Here is a 23,415-nt window from a genome sequence, read left to right as displayed (position 1 = left end):
ATCAGCATAAAGTAGCAGTGCAGAACGGGGGAAGCCACGACTCAAGCAGTGCAGAGTGAAGGATAGCAGAGATCAGATAAATGCGGCTTAATGTCTATTTTCAAATCAAAGTAGAGCCACAGGATGCCTACCAGTGCTCATGCAGATACACAATCATTTGCAAATTGGTTAGAACGGAGGCCACACATGTAACGGAAGGCACACAAGTCTCTACTTTTCAAATGCACTTTTCTTATTCATTTTTTTTTCTTTCTCCTGTCATTAATTTTTATGGTATTTTACACACTGGAAAAATGATCCTGCCCATGAGACTTACATTCTATCTTGAGACGGTAATAAGAGGCATATAGGTGCAAATGGACAAGAGTGAATGTGGTGGACACATGATGCAGTGGCAGAAGATGTGAGGGCTTAGGGGTAGGCTAGAAGCAAGAAGAGGTGAGTTTTGAGTGACATTTTTAAGGATTGAAGGTTGGGGGAGAGTCTGTTAGGACGAAGCAAGGAGTTCCTTAGGTGAGGAGCAGTGCTGGAGAAGTCTTGTAGACAGGATTAGGAGGAGTTAATAATGAAATGGGGGGAAACAGTTGAAGGTCAGAGGCGGAGAGGAGATGACATGCTGAGTGTATCTCGTTAGTAGGAGGACAGGGATGTCTAAGCATTAATTCTTAAGGCAGAGAAAGGATTTACAGAGTGTAGCAGAGTATGAGGAAGGTAAGTCTAGCCGTAGCATGATGGATTGAAAAGGGAGAAAGGCAGTTGTGAGGGAGGCGAGTGAGGAGGAGGTATTTGATGCAGGAAATAATGAGCAAGTGGAACAGGATTTTAGTTCTTTCTTGAGTATGGAAAGGGGTTTTTATTTCTGGACCACCTTCTTAATTGCAGCTATTTAAATCAACTTTTAAAAGAATGCTATTGTGTGCTTCATTTCAGATAATAGTGCATACTTAGCAACTTTTGAAAGTTGGCTTCCGGGAGCCTGCCGGGGAAGGTGGGCGTGATGGGGGGAGGGGCTCCAAAATGTGCATCATTTTGGACCCGCCCCTGTGACGTAATGACGCACATCCGCGTCATTTTACAGCAGGGGACGGGGCCAAACGCTGCGATTCCCGGTGAATTGCAGCATTTTGGACCTAATTCTGCCCACTTCACTAGAAAGTGGGCAGATCCGGGAGATCGCCACACTCTCCCGGGGGTCCGTGAGACTCTCGCGAAATGCGAGAGTCTCCCGGACATTCCGGGAGAGTTGGCAAGTATGTAATAGTGTTGGGGGCTAATTAATGGTGGGATCTAATATTTTAAGCTGTGACGATGATACTGTAAATTTAATACTGGGGTAGTTTGGGGCTATTAACAGAATATGGGGCCTGCTGGTATAAATGTTATGTGGGAGCTGGTTGAGGTAATCATAATATGTGGTATATTAATGTTATGTGATAGCTCTTTATTAAATGCGGGGCTATTACATTAATGTTAAAGATAATTATATTTGAATGAAGTTAATTAAGTATACATTTAACGGTCGATTGTAGGATGAATATATTTATTTTCATTATGAAAAAGTTTAATTTAGGGGTATTTTATTAAGCGGACACTAGAGGGCATTATATATATATATATATTATATATATATATATATATATATATATATATATATATATATATAGTGACGTACAATGGGATTCAGCAAAACCACAAAATGACATACTGAAAAAACAGCAGCAGAAAAAGAAGTTGGGGGGAATGACTACAGATTAGACAATTAGCAGAATGGTAACTAGAAGCAGAGTAACAGGGGGTGTGTGCAGAGGATTGAAGGGGACAAAGTAGGGAACAAGCTGGCGTGGAGCAATCCAGTGCCCGGGAGGCGTAGGCAGAAAAAACAGGAAAGAGGTCGCTGTTCATGAAGGCTTACAATCTAGAGGGGAAGGAAATGCAAATTACACAAAACATTTGATTTATGTCCAACTGTAATGAGCCCCAGAGCGGTTTATATGCTGCCGAATTAAAGATATGCAAGTCATCATCATCAACTTGATGATAATGACTGCTGTATCTCTCTTGTTTTTGTTGTTTTTTTACAAAAGGAAAACATAAATACATAAATAAAAACCAGCACTCCCCCCCCCCCCCCCTCTTCCCTTAAATGATTAAGCAGCACCGCTATAGCACGGGCTGATTAGCATTAATGTGATTGGGGGGAGGGTGACAATGTGCGTGGAGTTCCCCTATAAAGGTGGCAACCAGCAGCAGGTTATGCCAGGCTGGGCTGGTCACATGCCATAAGGTGGTAGCAGTCCCAGACTGGTCATTACGGGGCAGAAATGCTCAAGCTGCTCCCGTGCATTATTCTATCGAAGTTGCGATTTGCTGCTTTTCTCTAATCCTCCAGACGAAGGAAGCGTATTAAAACTCCTGCAGTTTTTTGTACACATACATTGTTCCAAGTCTAAACAGCAAAGCTACCCGAACGAGTAACCAAATATCTGCATTTGCAGTGATGAAAATTCCCCAACCCATAACACTCATATGTAGCAACAAATTTGATTTGGTACATTAATAATACAAAATTTCCTACCTGGTAATCTTAAAGTATACATTCATAAGGAAAATTTGTCTGTCTTTAGAGGTCTCATCTTAGAGGGAGAATTCATTTCATGGCAGGTAATGATGACGGTTATATTCATGTTACACCTAAAAATAATTTGACCATCAGTTAGAAATACAGTTGTAAATGAGGGTAACGTTCAGTGAAACATAGTAAAATAAGCCTAAATAAAATTAAATCTCATGAAAAAAAAAGAAAGTGCTAAACATAATACTAAAGCAAAGTGCAAACGTTAAAAACATGCCATGGTGCACAGGGGCAAATGCAGGATTTGTAGAGAGGGGTTTCCACACCACGCCGCCAGTGGGCGAGACCAGCATGCATGGGGGCGTGGCTATAATTCTAGACAGTGCTTGGCTGCTCTCCAACTCTTCCTATCCCCATAATATACATGGGCAATGCTGGGTGGACTAGGTGCACACCTCTCCCTTTTCAAGCATGAGAAGCTGGGGCAGGGTCCAGTCACCTCAATTATACAGTGCCCCAGGCTTGGAGGGGGGTTTCCAGGCACAAGTTAACCCCCCCCCTCGGTTTGACTATGGTGTAGACACAGCTTTAGCCCCAGTTACAAATCACAACACACATCCCACACACTGATAGACCCCTATATTAAAGCAGCAATCATATGAAAATATTAGGTTTTATATTTTTAACATAAATTGTGGAAGGCTATGAGAGGAATCTTGGTATTTTCCATGGTCCTTTGTTTTTTGGAATCAGGATGTTATTAATGATTTATGATTCTGAACTACCATGACAACCACATGGCACACGATGTAGTGAGCAGAGAGGCTTTGGAATGAACCTATGAGCTCTAGCTTGCCATGTGATATCCCTCTTCTCCCCCCTGTGCCATCACATGACATGCTGAGAGCTGGGAACCTGTGTCTGTGCAGCAGACTGACTGTGTCTGCCAGTTATGTTTGTTTGTCAGAGGGCATTTGAAAAGGAGATAGTGATTTGTAGGAGGACAGCTAATCAATTCCTGGGTTAAATTTGTATTAACACCTTGCCCGCTGAACAATCCCAAAGGCCTGGGTGCTGTTCCTACTATAAGCTGTGCTTATGCCTACCCCCAAAGGTCGTAAGACCAATCCCCGTTCAAAATTAGAATTAACACCTTGGCCACTGGATAGTGAAATATTATTCTGACTTTTTGGAATTAAGGAGGGGGGGGGGGGGGGCGCGGTGATCTTTTCTGCCATCAGTTGGAGATAGAGAAGCGACAGATATAAAAAATGACCACTATTGGCGTATGAACCTTTTTTTTAAAACAATATTGTGTCTTAGACGTGGCATGTTAAATTTCCCTTTTCATCCTCCTCACACCTCACTTCTTATACTCAGTCATCACAAATCTCTTAGTTTCATTCATCAAATGTCATGTCTGATATTTAGGTCTCAGATGTTACCTAAAAATTCAGTTGAAGCCGTCACCTAAGCAGTGTATGGCTGCTAAGGCTTCCTGGGACCAGAAGTGACACATATAAAAGAATTTCCCTAACCTATTTTTTTTTCTTGCAGGCCCAATTACCCAAGGGAATTCCGCCCCATGCTGAACAGACTGGGACTGTGACCAGCCCAGCATGTCATAGTCTGGTGCAGGTTGTGGCTTTTGTGGGGTGAACCCCAGCCTATGACAGCTGGTACTTGGTTGGAGGGGGGTGATGCTGTTTTTGTTCTTTAATTTATTTTCTGGTTTTTTTTAATACATATTAAAACATCAATCATCACCATCAAGTTGTCAAAAGTATCTCGGTGTGGCCTTCTAACATAGGATACACGCAACTCAACATAACCAAGTCATTTTTGCGTCCCGCAATTTAGGTGTGCATTTGGGCTGCAAATTGAGCTCAACTCAATATTAGCCTCAAAATATATATCATTAAAATTATCGGATGAAACCCAATCTACAAACCTCAGGGGTGGTGAAAATATCAAGTCTTTTTGCGGAAAAAAAGGTCTATGTGCCCTCCCGCAAAGCAGTGTAATCCCCTTTTAATGCGTTCTCTCCAACAACTAGGCATCTAGTCCGTACTCGCAAAGGAGCTCCTCAACTCATCCTACTGGACAGTGCAAACTTTTGCCCCTTTGCAAACGTTGTCATCTATGCCTTCAAACCGATCCACTTACTCGTAAAACTGATGATGTCACACAAGAGCACTTGCGCAACACATTTGCACTTTTAAACTTTCGGAAATCAGCCTTAGTAAATCCAATACCCATCTAAACACATTTACAATGTCTGTCGCATAACAGTTTGTTGCGGCAATGAAAGTTCTTATTAAAGTTGTACAATAAATATAAGCATTGTACGGCTTTAACAAAAGAGTTGCATTTTAAAGGAAGTAAAAACAATTTGAGGTTCAGTTAGTGTTTGACGCATTTGCAAACTGAGGACCTGATTCATCAAGGAACGTAAATGCCTATTTTGTGTTTATACTCTGCAAATTTAATCTACGCATGCCCATAACCAAATGCAACTAAAAGCAGCAACATTCAATTCATCTTCTTACGCAAAGCACACTTACTACAGCTTTGAACTTATGGGAGGAACTGTGGGCGGAAGGAGCATTCGCTCGTAGTCAGTTTACAGTAATAGCGTGCCAATCTGGCACTCAGCTACATCCTAGTCAAGCTTTGGGCATCTCAAATGTACTTGTTTTTCTGCCGTATCTCTTGCTCCAGCTACAGGGCTAGTCTAAGTCCAGAGTACTAATTATGTCAGTATCATATGCATGCTATAACATGTGTTTGCAATCACGAGCAACTGTAAAAATGTATCTTATGGTCAGTAGACATTAATATCATCCTAATAAATGTATGGGGGGGTCACCTTTTTTTTTTTTTGTACTTTGAGCTTCGGAGTTACTGTGCTTTTTGTTAACTGTACCGTGCTGTCTCACCCTGTATTGTGTTTCTGTCTGTCCCTGTACGGCGCTACGGATAGCTAGTGGTGCCCTATAAATAAAAAATAATAATAATAATAATAATAATACTCGCTGGATATCTACTAGGCTATTGGGCTTCAGATAACACCACCAGTATCGTTACACTAGTTCTGGTCGTGTACAATTTGATTTTGCATACAAAAGGCGGCAGATACATGCCTTGATGAAAGGCCCCTAGATCCGAATTCATTAGCGTACGTATCTTGAGATCCGCACCTTGAGTTCGGGAGTGCTGGTTGCATGCCTTGCATGTTGTATTTATAAAGTTAAGAACTGTGTCCCAAAATATTTTTAGTTTTCTACAACTCGTGAAGCCTTGAGGAAATCATCAATCAGCATTCTGCATTTCAAGCACTCAACTGGCCTTTCAGCAGTCATATAGTTTTTTTTGTGATATATACACTTTATTTAGTCACTTTAAGATGCGTCTGTAAAATATCAGTTTAATAATTTCTGGGAATTCCTTTTGCCAAGATCGGAAAATTTATGACCAACACTTTGTGGCATAAAGATGACTCAGGTCCTTATGAAAGTAGCTAATTTTAAACTGATATATCTTTGCTAAATGTATCATTTCTCTACTGCATCTGACTAAAATAAGTCTGACGAAAATAGCTCTTTTCCAGAATTGATATATTTGTTATTTTCCATGACCTTTAAGTCATTCTGCTTTATATTAAATAGAACAAATTGTTGAAATGATGCTTTATTTGGAAATCAAATACCTCCTTGGCACTGTCAAACTTGCAATTTATTAAAATAAATTCTAGTTTCTTCCCTTCCCATTCATGAAATGTTTAGAACAAACCCTAATATCTGAATTGGTGAGTCTCATAGGTAACAACAGCAAAGGATTTATTAATGTGAGAATAATAATCAATTTAATGACTCCATCATGTCATAGCAGGGTTAGATTTGACGAGTTTATTATTATTATTATTATTGTTTATCTATAAGGCGCCACATAGTCTCTGCGGCGCCATACATAGAGCATGCAAAAAAAACAAAACAAAAACAGGATATTGCCTGCAAGGCAATACAAGAACAAAGTGCAGTAAACTATCAACCCACTAGATCATAGGATAAAACAGGACATGGCATCTGGGCAATACAAACAAAGTGCATTAAATTAACAATCCACTTGTACTAAAGAGGCATAAGTGAAGAGCAGGACACTAAGAAGCTAGAGAGCGGAAGGGGGAGAGAACTAAAGCAAGCAAGAGCGGGGAGAGAGCCTTAGGCAAGCTTAACCTGTGAGCCGGAGTGTGGACACAACTAATAGGATTAAAACCAGCGAGGTGGGAAGACAAGAGAGAAGATGAGACCAAAGGCAGTGGCCTAGTATATGATTCTTATATAATCTTTGGCTACAACATTGTGTAAGAATTTGCAAATATTCACACCTCCTGAACGATCTTTCTTGTTCTACCAGACTATTGCCTAGTCTGCAAAGTTTCAAATACTCCCTTAAAACCCACCTGCTCAGTAAAGCTTACCATCAAACTACTTAACCACTCCCTCTATGAATTATACCTCCCCCTAATTCATCCTCCCCTCTTATTGCCACCCACTTTTGTTTCAACCCCCAACCATCTGATCTCTAGTTCCCCTTACACTGACTCATCCCCAAGAGTCACCCCAATTGTCTACTCCTTCCCATCTGCATTGTAAGCTTTCGCAAGCAGGGCCCTCTTCCCCCCCTGTCCTTCTATTGTTACCTTTGCCTCCATTGGTGACCTATATGTGGTGACCGAGGGCATTGAGTTTCACTCGTGGGCACGGGTTCAGCTTGCTCCGATTCATTCCAATAATTAATATTTTGGGCCGATGCATGAACCGGCCCAAGTCTCTATTATTTGGTGGCTGGCCCCTAATCCGGGACCAGCCACCTTTCACCATCGGCTGCAGCTGCATCCGCGGCCTCTCTTCCCCTCCTCGGCTTGTCAAATGGGACACGCACCATGTGACCGGTGCCGTCCCATGTGTGACCAGTGCCGCAGGTGGAATAAGTGTGTGTGTGTGTGTGCGCGCAGCATATATATTGTGTGTGTGCGCAGTATATATTGTGTGTGCAGTATATATTGTGTGTGTGTGGGCACTATATATATTTTGTGCGTGCGGGCACTATATATATTGTGTGTGTTTGGGAACTATACACACACACACACAATTTATATATATATATATATATATATATATATATATATATATTGTGTGTGTGTGTGCAGTATTTATTGTGTGTGTGTGGGCACTATATATATTGTGTGTGTTCGAGCACTATATATATATTGTGTGTGTGCGGGCACTATATATATTGTGTGTGTGCGCAGTATATATTGTGTGTGCAGTATATATTGTGTGTGTTTGGGCACTATATATATTGTCTGTGTGTGCAGTATATATTGTGTGTGTGTGGGCACTATATATATTGTGTGTGTTCGGGCACTATATATATATTGTGTGTGTGTGGGCACTATATATATTGTGTGTGTTTGGGCACTATATATATATATATATATATATTGTGTGTGCGTGTGTGGGAGCATTATATATATTGTGTGTGTGGGGGGCCACTATATATATTGTGTGTGTGTGTGTGGGCACTATATATATTGTGTGTGTGTGTGTGCAGTATATATTGTGTGTGTGCAGTATATATTGTGTGTGTGCGGCACTATATATACTGTGTGTGTGTGTGTGTGCGGGCATTATATATATTGTGTGTGTGTGGGCACTATATATATTGTGTGTGTTTGGGCACTATATATATAGATGTATATATATATATATATATATATTTATTTTGTGTGTGTGTGTGTGTGGGCACTATATATATTGTGTGTGTGGGGGTACTATATATATTGTGTGTGTGTGGGCACTATATATATTGTGTGTGTGTGTGTGTGTGGACACTATATATATTGTGTGTGTGTGTGTGTGTGTGTGTGTGTGGGCACTATATATATTGTGTGTGTGTGTGTGTGTGGTCACTATATATAAATGATGTGTATGTGTGTGTGAACTATATATATTGTGTGTGTGTGTCTGTGAGCACTTTATATATTCTGTGTGTGTGTGGGCACTATATATATATTGTGTGTGTGGGCAGTATATAAACTATAGTGTGTGTGGTGGGGGGGCAGTATATAAATATAGTGTGTGAGTGTGTGGCAGTATGTTAATATATGTGAGGGAAGTGGGGTCTTAGTATAGCGTGGGAGGTAGGCTATTTAATGGTGGGGCGCAGGTGGGGGCTAATTATTTAATGAGTGCTATTTTATTTGTGGGGTGATGGTGGGACAATTTAATTTATTGGTGGGGCTATTTAAGTTAATATTGGGTCCTATTAATTTAAGGTGAGGTGGTTTGGGGCTATTAATTGAATATGGGACTGGTTTTGGAGCCGAGGGCTATTTATTAATTGTAATTGTAAATATTGAATTTATTTCTGGAGCTGATTGGAGGGAGGGAAAAAGGATTATGTATCAAATGGGAATACTATTTAATGTTGGGGCTGGTTGGAGGGAAATAGATCTATTTAGCAAATGTGAATATTAGTATTTTAATGTTGGGGGTGGAGGGAGGCCTAATTCTAAAACTTGTGTGCTACTGATTTAACACTGGGGCTAGTTGGAGTTTTCCAAATTTCATGTACCCATTTTTTTTTTCAACTAGGGCCTCCAGCATTCCAGGATCCAGACAACCAGTAAATGAGCTAAAGTAACCAGCAGCCACAAGTGGTGACAGTGACAAGACAGGTAGGAAAGAGCAGGAAAGTCTGCCAACTGTCCTGAATTTGGGTTACTGTTTTGCTTAGGACAGTTGGGAGGTATGTCCTGCTTCACCGTGTACTGCTCATGAAGGCAGAACTGTGTGCACCTAACAGTAGTGCACACAGTATTGCCTGTGTATTTGTCTAAAATGATAACCATGCTACATCATGGGGGGTTACACAGTATAAATTTCCCAGGCCCCCCAGAGCCTTAATCCAGCTCCGGGCCTGGTCATAAAAATATATATATGAATTAAGCAACGCTAAAATAACCTCTATATATATATATATATATATATATATATATATAAATATATATTGTACCAAAAACTACCCTTTAAGGATGGGCCGCTATTTAAGGGCCAGTGCCGTGTGCTTGCCCCCCGAGCTAAAGTCTGCCAGCCCTACCCTGACCATAACCTCTTCAATGGAAATTTGGGCAGATATTGTGTATGTTGCTGCTCAAAAATCTGTGGGGGGTTTAGTTTGTTCCAAATAACCTGTCTCCCTTCAGTAAATTGGAAAGCATCCTGTCTGACTAGTTCCCATATAACTTAATCTTAAAAGTCATAACACATCTATTATTATTATTATCATAGATTTGTAAGGCGCCACAGTGCCCCACAGCGCCGTACAGTAGGGAAAATAGGACACACATAACAGGGACATACAAGGTAGAAATAATAAATGCAGATATAAAAACAGTGGCTATAGAGGACCCTGCTCGTTAGAGAGCTTACAGTCTACGTGGAAGAGGGCACAGCTGTAACAAGAGGACCATCTAGTTGAGACTTGATTGTATTACACTTCACTTTATTTTGTTTAAATATCCTTTTGTTTTTGGGACCGATTCGCTCTTTCGGATTTTGAAATGTTTTAGCTACTTCTTGTTGTGCTTCAGTATAAGCCAAGTTCCTTACTTAGACCTAGATGTGGATTGTAAATAAGTAGAATGACGAGATATCCAGGGCCACCAAAAGGATTCCAGGGCCCGCAGTCTCTACACAAGCTGGTGCTGTGCGCGCCCACTTTGGCAAATAAAGGTGATGCACACGCAACTTAGGCTTAAGTATCTATTTATTAAGCCTCCATGAGTCAAAAATCTGGGGAAAACAGCTGTTTTCTTAAGATCTTCAGAGAATGGCTATCGCAGCCGTTCTTTTAATTTATCAAGAGTACTTTTCACTGCCAGCCTTTAAAAATTAACACCATCTTATGATTGCGTTAGCTTACCTTTTCAATGGAGTCCTATGATGGATCCATTGCCGGGCTCCTGACTCTATGTGCATGTGGGACCTTACATGCATGTACAATAGCCACACAATGTGCTCCCCAAATGTGGGGAGACAATGAGGGTGGGTTTCCCAAACAAATGTGTATCCAGCACCAGGTTATGCCAGGCTGGGCTGGTATTTGTTTGATATCTCTGTATTAGTGCAGTGTCTGTATCACAGTTAGAGGGAGCAAATGCATCAGACAAGATGTTACTCCTTTGCAGAGCAGATGCTGTCTAGCATGGCAGCGTGTAGGGCAATTCAACCCTTGTGTTTATAAAATATATTGATGAATATGAGAGAGATTTTATATCACTGCGATATGTGGCTGAGTAGTTAGCACTTCTGAATCACAGCGCTGGGGTCATGGGCTCAATTCCCGACCATGGCCTTATCTGTGGGAGTTTGTATGGTCTCCCAGTGTGTGCGGGGGTTTCCTCTGTGTGCTCCGGTTTCCTCCCACACTTCAAAAACATACTGGTAGGGTCAATAATTGGCTACAATCAAAATTGACCCTAGTCTCTCTCTGTCTGTGTGTATGTTAGGGAATTTAGACTGTAAGCTCCAATGGGGCAGGGACTGATGGGAATGAGTTCTCTGTACAGCGCAGCGGAATCAGTGCGGCTAAATAAATATACAAATGGTTACAATTAACTTGTGATAGATATTAAATAGATACATTGAAATATTTCATATTATTGGATGCAATTAATAGTGGTACCCTATTCTTTAAAATTTCTAATCACATTTTTCAAACTTTTGTATTTGTGTGAAGGTGAAAATAAAAAGCATGTTAAAATATTAGAAGTGTGCCTAGATTTCATTGGCAACAACTATGATGCCAAATGAGATGTATCAAAAGACACCATTATTAGTAGAGATGAGCGCACTCGGATTTCTGAAATCCGAGCCCACCCGAACATTGCGGATCCGAGCCGGATCGGAGACAGATCTGGGTATTCCCGCCAATTGCAAAACTGAAAGCGAGGCTCTGAGTCATAATCCCACTGTCGGATCTCGCGATACACGGATCCTATAAATTCTCCGCTAGTCGCTGCCATCTTCACTCGGGCATTGATCAGGGTAGATGGAGGGTGTGTTAGGTGGTCCTTTGTCCTGCTATATCTCGTGCTGTTCAGTTCTGTTCTGTGCTGTGCTGTGCTGTGCTCTGTGTCCTGTTCAGTCCAGTGGTGCTGTGTCCTGTGCTCTGTCCTTCTGAGTTCAGTGGTGCTGCTGGGTCCTGTGCTGTGTCCTGTTCAGTCCAGTGGTGCTGTGTCCTGTGCTCTGTCCTTCTAAGGGCATTGTTATTTCCCCATTATTCCCAAATTATAAAAAATTTCAAAAATAGTTATAAAAAAAATTACAAAAAAAGTAATTATAAAAAAAATAAAAAAATATCCTAAAAAAAAACAATCCTGCAGTATAAGTCCATTGGTACTGCTATATTACAAAGTTCACTGATTCAGCAGTATAAGTCTAGTGGTACTGCTATATTACTAAGTTCACTGATTTTGCAGTATAAGTCCATTGGTACTGCTATATTACAAAGTTCACTCATTCTGCAGTATAAGTCCATTGGTACTGCAATATTACAAAGTTCACTCATTCTGCAGTATAAGTCCAGTGGTACTGCAATATTACAAAGTTCACTGATTCTGCAGAATAGACTGGGAATTAGTGGAAATGATTGTTATTGAATGTTATTGAGGTTAATAATAGCGTAGGAGTGAAAATAAACCAAAAAAACTTGATTTTAACACTTTTTATGTTTTTTTCAAAATAAATCCGAATCCAAAACCTTAAATCCGAACCAAAACCTTTCGTCAGGTGTTTTGTGAAACAAATCCGAACCCAAAACCTCAAGCAAATCCGAACCCAAAACACAAAACACGAGACACCAAAAGTGGCCGGTGCACATCCCTAATTATTAGTAACAGATCTGGTATAGCAACCAACAACCTCACCAGATACCATCCAGCAACAAAAAACAAGGAGATAAGGATGCATTCAGCTAAGAAACACAAACACTGCAGAATTGGGAAAACTTTATTCTGAAGATTCCAGGGGACTGCTGTTCCATTCTGACAAGAGGACTGTTGTGATATGACAAAACTGCATGAGTCCTTGGAGTTGTCTTGGAAGATGTCTTGGAAGATGACCATGTAAGCTGGTGGTGTTGGTGTAATGGTGTGCTATGTTTGAAAGGCACACATTCTGTACTATTGGCATGATTAGGACATTGCTTGAATTCCACAGGGTATCTAAACATTGGTTCATAATCAGGTCCATTCTTTCATAGCACTCTATCCATCCGTGAGTGGGCTTTTTCAGAATGATAATGCTCCACGGCACAGAAACAATTGCAGGAACATGACAGTGGATTCAGATAACTTCTCCAGTTATCAGATCTCAATCCAATGGGGCAGCTGTGCGGTGAGAAGGAACAAGCTATTCAGTGTAGAGACCCATCACCAACTAATGTGCTACAACATTGGGATATGTCCGCATGGGCCATCATCCCTGGGTCACACATTCAAACATAACCTGTTGGCTCATTGCCCCCAAGAGTCCTTTTTACTTAATAGTAGTTATTAGTCTTTAGAAATATATAAAGTTTAACCTTTATTTTACTTTCAGTTCCTGATATGACCATTTCCTAGTAGACAATACAACATATAAGAAAAGTAAATAAAACAACTTACAAGAAACATCGTACATGTATATACATAATACATATACATGTACATACATGTATTAAATTTCAGTGTACAAATAAGCTATCAAGTATTTGTGTGCTACATGAAAAAAATGAATCAGGCCTATATATTTAACTTTCCACTGGTAGTATATCCCAAAACTTTATTCCATTGGGGTGCTCTCCTAGAACTAATTATAATACATTAAAAGACAAGAAAAAAGGGTTCTAGTATTGGAGGCACAAGACTCCAAATTACTTGTCGAAGTGAATCTATTTTAAGTTATTAAAATATGTAACAAGACAATAAAAAATCAGGTAGATTGTAGAATATGCACAGATGAGCAAAAGATTTTCTTCTCCTTTGTCAGGGTTTTTATTTTCTGTACTTTGAAATTCAATTTAATAAAAAGATACAGATGGGTTAAGCTGAGCATTTAATAATAGCACAAGAATATTTCATTGTTCTGTCCCATTCCGCTAACCCTTTATGTTATGTGGATTAAATAGAACATAGTCACAACAGGGAATGCAACTTTTGTGGCTGAAGTGCTTGGTTTATTTGGGTCCCCATCAGAGCTGTACAGCAGGTTGTTGGGGCCCCAGGGCAGCTCATTGGAAGGGGGCCAGGGGCTGCCTGAACTAGGGGGGCCAGTTCCATAGTGGGCTAACCTGGGCTGGGTCACTGGGCCACCTTCATTTTATTAAATTTAATATAGGCTGCTGAGTCGAGTCTTGCCCTCGGGCTAAAATTTGCCAGCCCTCCCCTGAATTGGGCCCTTGTAAAAAATATTAGTCTGGTGTTTAAATAATCTGTACTGCAACTACTACATAAGATATACATTATGGATGAACTTCAGGAGTATTATCACTATCAATGTTCAGCGCACACTTAAACAGATATCAACAACGGGAAAGGCATGTAAAGTTTTTAGAATGTTAGTGTATTGTCGAAACAGCGTAGCGATGATAGCTGAATCCTTTTAAAATACAAACACAACAATAAATTAGCTGTTGATTTCCACACCTACTAAGCAAGGATCTCCAAACCGGTGAAACCAGAAGCATCCAAACCCAGGAATTGGTAGCATATGCTCAATTCTTAAAAATGAGAAAAAAATCAATTAATTTAAAAAATAAATTACACATGTAGTCCAATTTTGCCCACTGGAATAAAAAGTGCATGAGGACTTTAAAGTGCTATCTAGTGGGTGACAATTTTGGTCCGGGGCACTGCCCCTGCTGCCCCGACCTAGATACGGCCTTGGCCCCCACAAAACAAAAGATAATGGATTGTAGACTATGGATATAGAGTGGGCATCTTCCTCAATTTGCTCTTCATGCTTCTCCAGGTAAGCACAGATGTCAACAAAATCCTCACCCAATATAACAGTATCCAAACCTGAAATGCCAGATTCATGGACACCCTCACACTCTTATTGGGATTACATGTGCAGCTCCCTCCTGGGTCATTCACTGATGTATTTGTTATAGCTTGTAACACTTGTATAAACTGCCTGCTGATCTGTCATTACAGATAGGTGCCTCTTTATTTCATTAAATGTATTGTTTCAACATTAGGATTATGGGTAATGTGCGGCCCTTTTGAGGGTTAGAGGTTCGGCCATGCAATCTCGGAAGTGTATCAGGTGGTCTAACAAAAAGAGAAACCAAGAAAATGAATATTTTTTTGTAAAGAAAATAGAAGAGGTGAATTGCAGGTATAGAGGTGGAAGGGAGTCTGTGAACTGTGTCATTTTGGTCCTGTCCCCTGCGACAAAATGACGATATCACGTCGAGAGCCCCGTCATACCCACTTCACTATAAAGTTTGCTGGTTGTGGGAGGCTGGCACAGCAGACAGTCCTGGAGAGTGGGTAAGTAAGACTATAATGAAAAGTTTCTTAAAATAGGTTTTGGGTTCTGTGCCAAGAACTCAGGATCCATAAACTCAACCATCTATTTTTCAACTGTACTTTGCTGATTTGGGGTGTAAGGCTCAATAGATTAGTTGGTAGATCAGTACACACAGCCTGTGCAAAATGTAGGTGTCTTCTTTTGTCAAATGTTGCATTTTTTAAGAAATTGTTGTAATTTAATTGACTAATTTTAGATCTATATTTCTCCGACATCACCACTTCTTATGAAGCGGAAGAATGTCTTTTTCCCATATCCTCGGAAAGGGGTATGTAATGCGTAAGTGAGAAAAGCTAAAAAAGGAAAAGTGAATTAGTGTTTACATAATGTAAAATAAACACAGCGTAGACAGAAACAGTACAGAGTATGCTTACATGACAGCCTGTACATTATACCCACAGTAGTTTCTCATGATATCAGTTAATGTTTCGGCTTGTATGCAACATGTATGGAGCAGGAGTTATTGCAGCAGACATGCAATATATTTATGGATTAACTGGAGAATCTGTGCTGCCATGTGACAGGTCTACATTAAGAATTACGGTGTTTAAATTAGGATATTCAAGTTAAAGTCTTCTGCGCTTTGGTGCAGTGTTCACGGCAATACATTTTATTCTACCTGAATGTGTGTGTTTTCTGCTGTGATTCAGGGTAACGGGTGTAAGTCACAGCAAATGCGGGATAAGCTGTGGCTACTCCAAACCTAAATATGGCAACAACATGTTGCAAAAGCTTAATGCACGAGTTTTCTCTTGTTGCGTTTCACACGGAACACAACTCAAGAAGATTGCAATGCAAGTACGGTGTAGACTGCAAGAAACCGTGCCATATCTTCACTGAAAATGCTCAGAAATGAACGGGGACGGGAAGAGGCGGGAGCACGTATGTAATATACAGTAAGGGTGTGCCGAGGTCAAGCACACGCACATTCCTCCGATTCAAGCTCCGGGCACTACTGAGGCAGGGGCAAACGTAGGATTTGTAGAGGGGGGTTTCCACACCACCCCGCCAGTGGGCGTGACCAGCATGCATGGGGGCGTGGCTATAATTTTAGACAGTGCTTTGCTGCTCTCCAACTCTTCCTATCCCCATAATATACATGGGCAATGCTGCGTGCACTACTGTTAGGTGCACGCAGCTCTCCCTTTTCAAGCAGAGCCGTGTGAAGCGGGAGCAGGGTCCAGCCACCTCAATTATACAGTGCCCCAGACTTGGAGGGGAGTTTCCATGCACTAGGAAACCCCCTCGGTTTGCCTATGTGAAGTACATGTTTTTTAGCCGTACCACTTGCACCAGCTAAAGGGCAGTGTAAGTGCCGACTGATAGAGTGATGACTACACGTATGTGTGCCGGAACATGTGTTTGCAAGTAAGCAAGACTATAAAAATGCATTCTACGTACAGAGCGCATTAAGAACATTCTGATTTATATATTTCATGTAAAAAAAAGACACATTTTTATTAATGATTACAGCCCAGTATAAAGAGTTGTTCATTTGCTTTCTAAAAAAATGTTTTGCAGGCATTCTGATGGAATGTTATGTTGTCACACATATACACGTGCGTATCCTGCATTCTGTTCTGCCTGTCTGTATACGGCAAGTAACGTATAGCCAAAGTGTACTTATAGATTGAAATGGAAACGTTTCTTGAGATCCGCTATCTGAATACGGTGTACGTGCATTTAACCTGCGCTCACATTTAGTTTCAAGATGAATCAGGCCCAGAATGAGAATTATCATGACCACATTCGCAGTTTTTTTTGCAGACAACTTTAAACTGTGTAGTTTACTTTTCTCCAAAGATCAGAAAAGTTTTACATACTCATTGATTGGTTGTTTAATACACGCTGCAATATTTCTGTGAAAGTCTCGCCTACATTTCACTGATTAGGACCAATAGAAAAGCTGCCAAGTTCTATTTCCATCAGACCATCCTTTGAAAAAATCCACACCTCCTTCACAAACTTGTCAGTTAAATAAAGTTGACAGTACTTTTCTGTTACCTAAGAGCTGACACTTCATGCCTTTGTGTAAACACTCTGGGCCTGATTCATTAAGGAAAGTAAAGCATAAAAACAGAAGCTTGCACCTGGGCAAAACCATGTTGCATTGGAGGGGGTGGTAAATTTAAAATGTCGGGACAGATTTATAGTTGGGGAAGGGCATGTCCTAGTTCAACTTTAAATTTCAGTGTACAAATAAGCTATCAAGTATTTGTGTGCTACATGAAAAACAGTCAGTATTTTCCTTAAATACAGAATAATAATCTTATTTGCACCCCTTGCATTGTAACATAGTTTGTCCAGGAGCAAAGCAAGGCTTTTTAGAGCTTATTAAATTGCATAAGACCACAGTCCCCTTTGACAATGATGGGAACTACGGTTTAATGCGAAACTTAGCCTAATGCAGGAGATATCTATGATATTTACTAATATACTACCAAGATAATCATCTCTATGGGGCTTATTTTTGCCTGTGTTCTATCTGATATATGAAATAAATTATCGAGCAGGAGTAATAATAGTGAATTATAGATAATACATTTAGAACCTTATTCACAATTATTGTGAATGATATTTTATTCTCAGAACCAACACTGCTAATAATTATCAATCCAAAAACTATTGAAATAATAGGCGACATTTAACTCTGTAAGCAGCCATAGGATTGGAAGTATACATGGCTTTTATGCAAACCACATACATGAAAAATGTAAAGGGATTCCTCTGTATAGACTAACGCTGGAGGTACACTAAGCCCAGCATCAGACATTGTTGTAAGTCAACTGAATGAGAGCGCACGGTAAATATCTCTAATCTGCCTAGAGATCTAACACACATAACAATAATGCATACCAGAACAGATAGGTGGATCATGGAACTTACCTGTCTATAGAACATACTTGCCAACTCTCCCGGAATGTCTGGGAGACTCCCGATATTCGGGTATGTCTCTCGGACTCCCGGGAGAGCAGGCAAATATCCCGCAAACGGCATCTTCCTGTCAAAATGCAGCGATCTGCGGCGAGTCGCGTCATTTTGGCTCCCCCCCACGCAGGAGAACCAGCATTTTGTCGCGGGGGGGCCTAAATGCGGCGATTCGCGGTGTCCCGCCCCTCCCGCCCTCCATCCACGCCCCCTGCCTGGGATCTCCCGGAAAGAAGTTCAAAAATGTTGGCAAGTATGCTATAGAAACCTTAAGGGCACGTAATAATCTAATAGTGATATCTTTAAACCAACTAATATTAGGTACGTTTCAGCAACCAATGATAAATACTAAGTAAGCATATATTTGTGCAGAAAAAAAAATCAGACGTAAGGAAATTGATTAGTTCCACAGACTACGACTAATTTTAATAAATCACTTTGTGATACCTTTTCTAAACACATATCTTCATCTATTTTAGTATTTCACTGAAACACTTAAAAAAAAAATGTATTCCGTTGTTTATTAAGGGGTATATGTATCATTGGTGACAGCGGGGCTGCGGAAACTATCAATATGTATCGCTGCAGAATGTGAGATACATAATTATTTCCCACCCAAATGAATGAAAAGCCCCCTCTGTAGTGCGCAAAACCCGCTCCTCCATGATAAAGAAGGAGGTTGCGCAGTCACCAACAGCAGCAAAGGCTTCAGTGATGTCACTGAACAGAGCTGCAATGTTGTAATTGGGGAGGAACACTTTCTATTAAATCAAGAAGTAGAATGGATTATTAATGTAAATGCCGACTGTTTCCTGAGTGTCAAATTCTTTAGAATGTGTGTAAAGATAGGAACATTATGACTTACACACAAATAAATTAAAACTTAATTTTATTATACTACAGATGTGTAGCTCTCTGGATGTTTTCACACATAAGTTACAAGTGCCTGGAGACACAACTGAAATATCTGTCATCTGAAATAAAACTTTCAAAAAGAACACATGGTAGGCAAAGCAGGTCAGAAGAACATAAAGCTGGTATCTGCTTTCATGCGTTTGTTGCACTCACTTCCAAGGTCATTATTCCTAGCTTGGTGAGCTTGAGCCTACATCCCAACTGTCCCAATTTAGGCGGGACAGTCCTGATTTGAATGGACTGTTCCAATGTCACGAGTCGTCATATTTATCTCGACTAGTGGGAAGTAGGAAGGTAATTCCCCCTCTCGCCATGTAAGGGGGCCTTGCTGTCATGTTTGACAACGCACAACACTTGCATTGGGCAGAATGATTTGCAGGCTTTACCAGAACAGGACATATATTTAATGTTTGCTCTGAACTGCTTACTCTAATTATAATTTGCAGAGTACCCATGTGCATATAGAGTTCCACCAAGATGGTAAGATAGCAGCGGATGCTGCAACGCCGGATGGGAAGAGATGGAAGAAGTGATGGGCATCCTTGTTAAGTAGGGGGTAGGCGCACCAGTGCAGAGTAGTGCAAATGTAACACCCCCCTAGTGGTGTTTTAGTTAAACCTGTACTTCTGTGAATTCAGGAGGGGTCACCTAGATGGTAAGCTAATAGTTTATGGAAAGTTACATAAACAGGTTACCATGGGGATAACCCAGCCCAGCCTGGAGACTGAGGGAGAGGAAGGAGGGGCTGTCAGCAAGGGGGGATAGGAACTGAGAAGGGAGACACAAGAGGAGAGTTGTAGCTGGGGACCTGGGGTGGAAGCTCCCAGGCTCCCCCAGCATTGCCTGGAAGTCTGAGCATGGTGACTGCGCCAGGGCAAGGAATGTGTGCCCTGGATGAGGGGGAGAACTCCATGCCACTATAGAGAACCCAAGAGAGAGGGGGACACTGCGCATGGAAGAGGCCCTGGAGTGAGGGCTGCTACAAGAGGCCTGGTAGCTGTAGTGTCAGATCCTGAGGCTGAGAGTACACAGAGTGACGTGTCAGAGCACAGGAGACATTATCCCCGCAGAGGAGGGATGAGCTGCAGTTGAGAGGTACACAGAGTGTGTCAGAGCTGCATGGAGGAGAGGCTGCCTGCCTATTAGCATCCATGCATGTGCCCCTGCAGAAAGGGTGATCTGCAGTGAGTATGGAGTGAAAGAGACATGTAAATTATGTTATTTAACATCTGGATAACATTAAGAACTGTGCAGGAGGAGTGATAAGATATTTGCAACCATATTCGTATTGCTCATTAAGAACTGTGCTGGAGAGAGTAAGGAGATGTATATATTCTGCAACCATTATGATTATCGTGCTGGAGGAAGAGTGTAAATAAAAGTTCAGTTTGTTATAGAGATGGTCTGGCGCCCAAATTATTGTGACTTCTATTACACTGCACCAAAGTGACATTACCTGTGTCCCACTAACTACAAAGAAACACCTGCATGTGCAGGGACCCCCTGATCATTTACACCCATGCCCATCAGCTAGCCAGGGCTTGAGAAGGAGGTGCACTGTGTACCCTTTGCACCCCACACTACACACAGTGACAGGGGGTTACATAATGGCGCCCAACGTGGGGCTCAAGCACAACAGATGGAGAAAGTGCTTGCAGGACACAGGGACTGAGAGCAGTGTGCCCAGCCGGAGTAACACCCTTGGGACACCATGTCTGACCGTCTCTAGGTGCCCAGGAGACCAAGGGTAATGAGGAGAAGGTGAAGCAAGCTGTTTGCTGAGTAGTTCTGTCCGGGACAGTATATGGAGCAGCAGTGTGCTTGTTGCTGAGACTTGTAGTGCCACTTAACCCAGCTAAATGGGAAGCAAAAGAAGAAAAGGTTCAACGTGTGAGGTGTAATTACAATGCAGTCTGTATATTGCCTTTCCTGAGGATTTGGGGAAGCAAAGAGAGGCAGATTGTGCAATGTGACGTCTGTATATTGCCCTTCCGGAGGATTAGAGGGAGCAAAGAAAGGCAGATCGTCCACGTTGGAGAGAAAGGGGGGAAGGCAACCCCGCTGGTCAAATGCCACCCCTGCATATATTGCTGATATGTGACTTGGGGGAGATGTATTTGTTGGGAGGGGCCCACGAGAGCCACCTGTCTCTTTTTGACCCAGGAGTGGGGAGACATGGGCAGGCATGGGCAGGTGCTACATTGCTTTGGCATAAAGCCATATTTAAATGTACATTGAAAGAAAACAGGACACCTGTGACTCACATGTTTACATCCATTGAGGGGTGTTGTGGGGTATGCAATGTGAAATGTGTTTTATATTGATACTGCCATTGTATTGCTATGTATGTATTCACTTTACACTGTGATTTTTCATGCAATAGTGATGTAGAAGAGTTTACATGTGTGTGGTCATATGTGAGTTAGGTGTGAGTGAGATTAGCTAGGCAGCCCCATTAGGTGTAGTTTAGGGTGCCCAGCTAATCGGGGGAGAATGTAACACCCCCCTAGTGGTGTTTTAGTTAAACCTGTACTTCTGTGAATTCAGGAGGGGTCACCTAGATGGTAAGCTAATAGTTTATGGAAAGTTACATAAACAGGTTACCATGGGGATAACCCAGCCCAGCCTGGAGACTGAGGGAGAGGAAGGAGGGGCTGTCAGCAAGGGGGGATAGGAACTGAGAAGGGAGACACAAGAGGAGAGTTGTAGCTGGGGACCTGGGGTGGAAGCTCCCAGGCTCCCCCAGCATTGCCTGGAAGTCTGAGCATGGTGACTGCGCCAGGGCAAGGAATGTGTGCCCTGGATGAGGGGGAGAACTCCATGCCACTATAGAGAACCCAAGAGAGAGGGGGACACTGCGCATGGAAGAGGCCCTGGAGTGAGGGCTGCTACAAGAGGCCTGGTAGCTGTAGTGTCAGATCCTGAGGCTGAGAGTACACAGAGTGACGTGTCAGAGCACAGGAGACATTATCCCCGCAGAGGAGGGATGAGCTGCAGTTGAGAGGTACACAGAGTGTGTCAGAGCTGCATGGAGGAGAGGCTGCCTGCCTATTAGCATCCATGCATGTGCCCCTGCAGAAAGGGTGATCTGCAGTGAGTATGGAGTGAAAGAGACATGTAAATTATGTTATTTAACATCTGGATAACATTAAGAACTGTGCAGGAGGAGTGATAAGATATTTGCAACCATATTCGTATTGCTCATTAAGAACTGTGCTGGAGAGAGTAAGGAGATGTATATATTCTGCAACCATTATGATTATCGTGCTGGAGGAAGAGTGTAAATAAAAGTTCAGTTTGTTATAGAGATGGTCTGGCGCCCAAATTATTGTGACTTCTATTACACTGCACCAAAGTGACATTACCTGTGTCCCACTAACTACAAAGAAACACCTGCATGTGCAGGGACCCCCTGATCATTTACACCCATGCCCATCAGCTAGCCAGGGCTTGAGAAGGAGGTGCACTGTGTACCCTTTGCACCCCACACTACACACAGTGACAGGGGGTTACACAAATATGAGATTTTATTTTGTGGACTGAGAATATTCAAATGAGACAAAGGGACAGAGAGGCTCATTTTTAGGTGCATCCACTGCTGTGTGGAGAAGTGGCCTGTTATTTCCACCAACATTGAGTTGAGGTGGATCTGGTCTAGTCCTACAGTTTTAAGGGACCGTCCCCTTGGAGATGAGTTTCAGCTGCACTTCGACAGAAAAACTCATTTCCAGACACACAATGTTAAATAACGCTTTAAATATAAAACAGTGCCTAATATAATAAAGGCAGTGAATGTCCCCTAGCATACCTGATTAATATAAGCCATGCTTTCCTACTCCCCCGGAATGTCCATAAAGCTCCTGGATAAGCAGATCCCAGCTTAAGGCGGGGCTTAATTATGTGATGCGCAACAGGGGGAGGGGCCACGGTGAAACAAGTATGATATAAGCTAAAAATAAAATAAAAAAACAAGCTGGATTTTAGGGAACAAAACTGAAAAGCTTTATTTAATGAAAGTGCTGGTTTTAAAGTGTCGGAGTTGGACTAGATTGTTCCACCTCTCCTCATACCTATGCACCACGTCTCCATCTCCCTAAAGTGGAAAGTAGACGTGCACATTGATATGTGCCAGATGGATCATTAAGCACACGGATACAAAATGAAGGTGTTTCAAAGTAGGTAGTCAAGGAATTTCTGTGTGTATCAGTGTTTACAGCCTATTTCAGTCCTAAATATACACAGAGACCTACAGAATTATAATAACAGTAAGTAAAGTAGGGGGATCCCCACAACCAGGGGTACCCCATAGGAGGCACCAGAGGGTGTGGGTGTGTAGCAACTGCAACTAGAGGCCAGGGT

At 41.7% G+C, this 23,415-nt stretch overlaps 1 protein-coding gene across 1 annotated transcript in view; it reads right to left on the bottom strand.

Moving 5' to 3' along the window:
* Window positions 1-23,415, bottom strand: part of B3GALT5 (beta-1,3-galactosyltransferase 5) — a 50,924-nt gene that overhangs the window by 5,602 nt on the left and 21,907 nt on the right. Inside the window, exon 2 of the mRNA XM_075197263.1 lies at window positions 2,576-2,691. The gene's annotated coding sequence lies outside the window, so the exon portion shown is untranslated. The remainder of the gene's footprint in view (window positions 1-2,575; window positions 2,692-23,415) is intronic.

The sequence above is a fragment of the Mixophyes fleayi genome, chromosome 2 (genome assembly GCF_038048845.1).
Source record: "Mixophyes fleayi isolate aMixFle1 chromosome 2, aMixFle1.hap1, whole genome shotgun sequence".
Classification (NCBI taxonomy): Eukaryota; Metazoa; Chordata; class Amphibia; order Anura; family Limnodynastidae; genus Mixophyes; species Mixophyes fleayi.
This window is presented reverse-complemented; position numbering and strand designations above follow the sequence as displayed.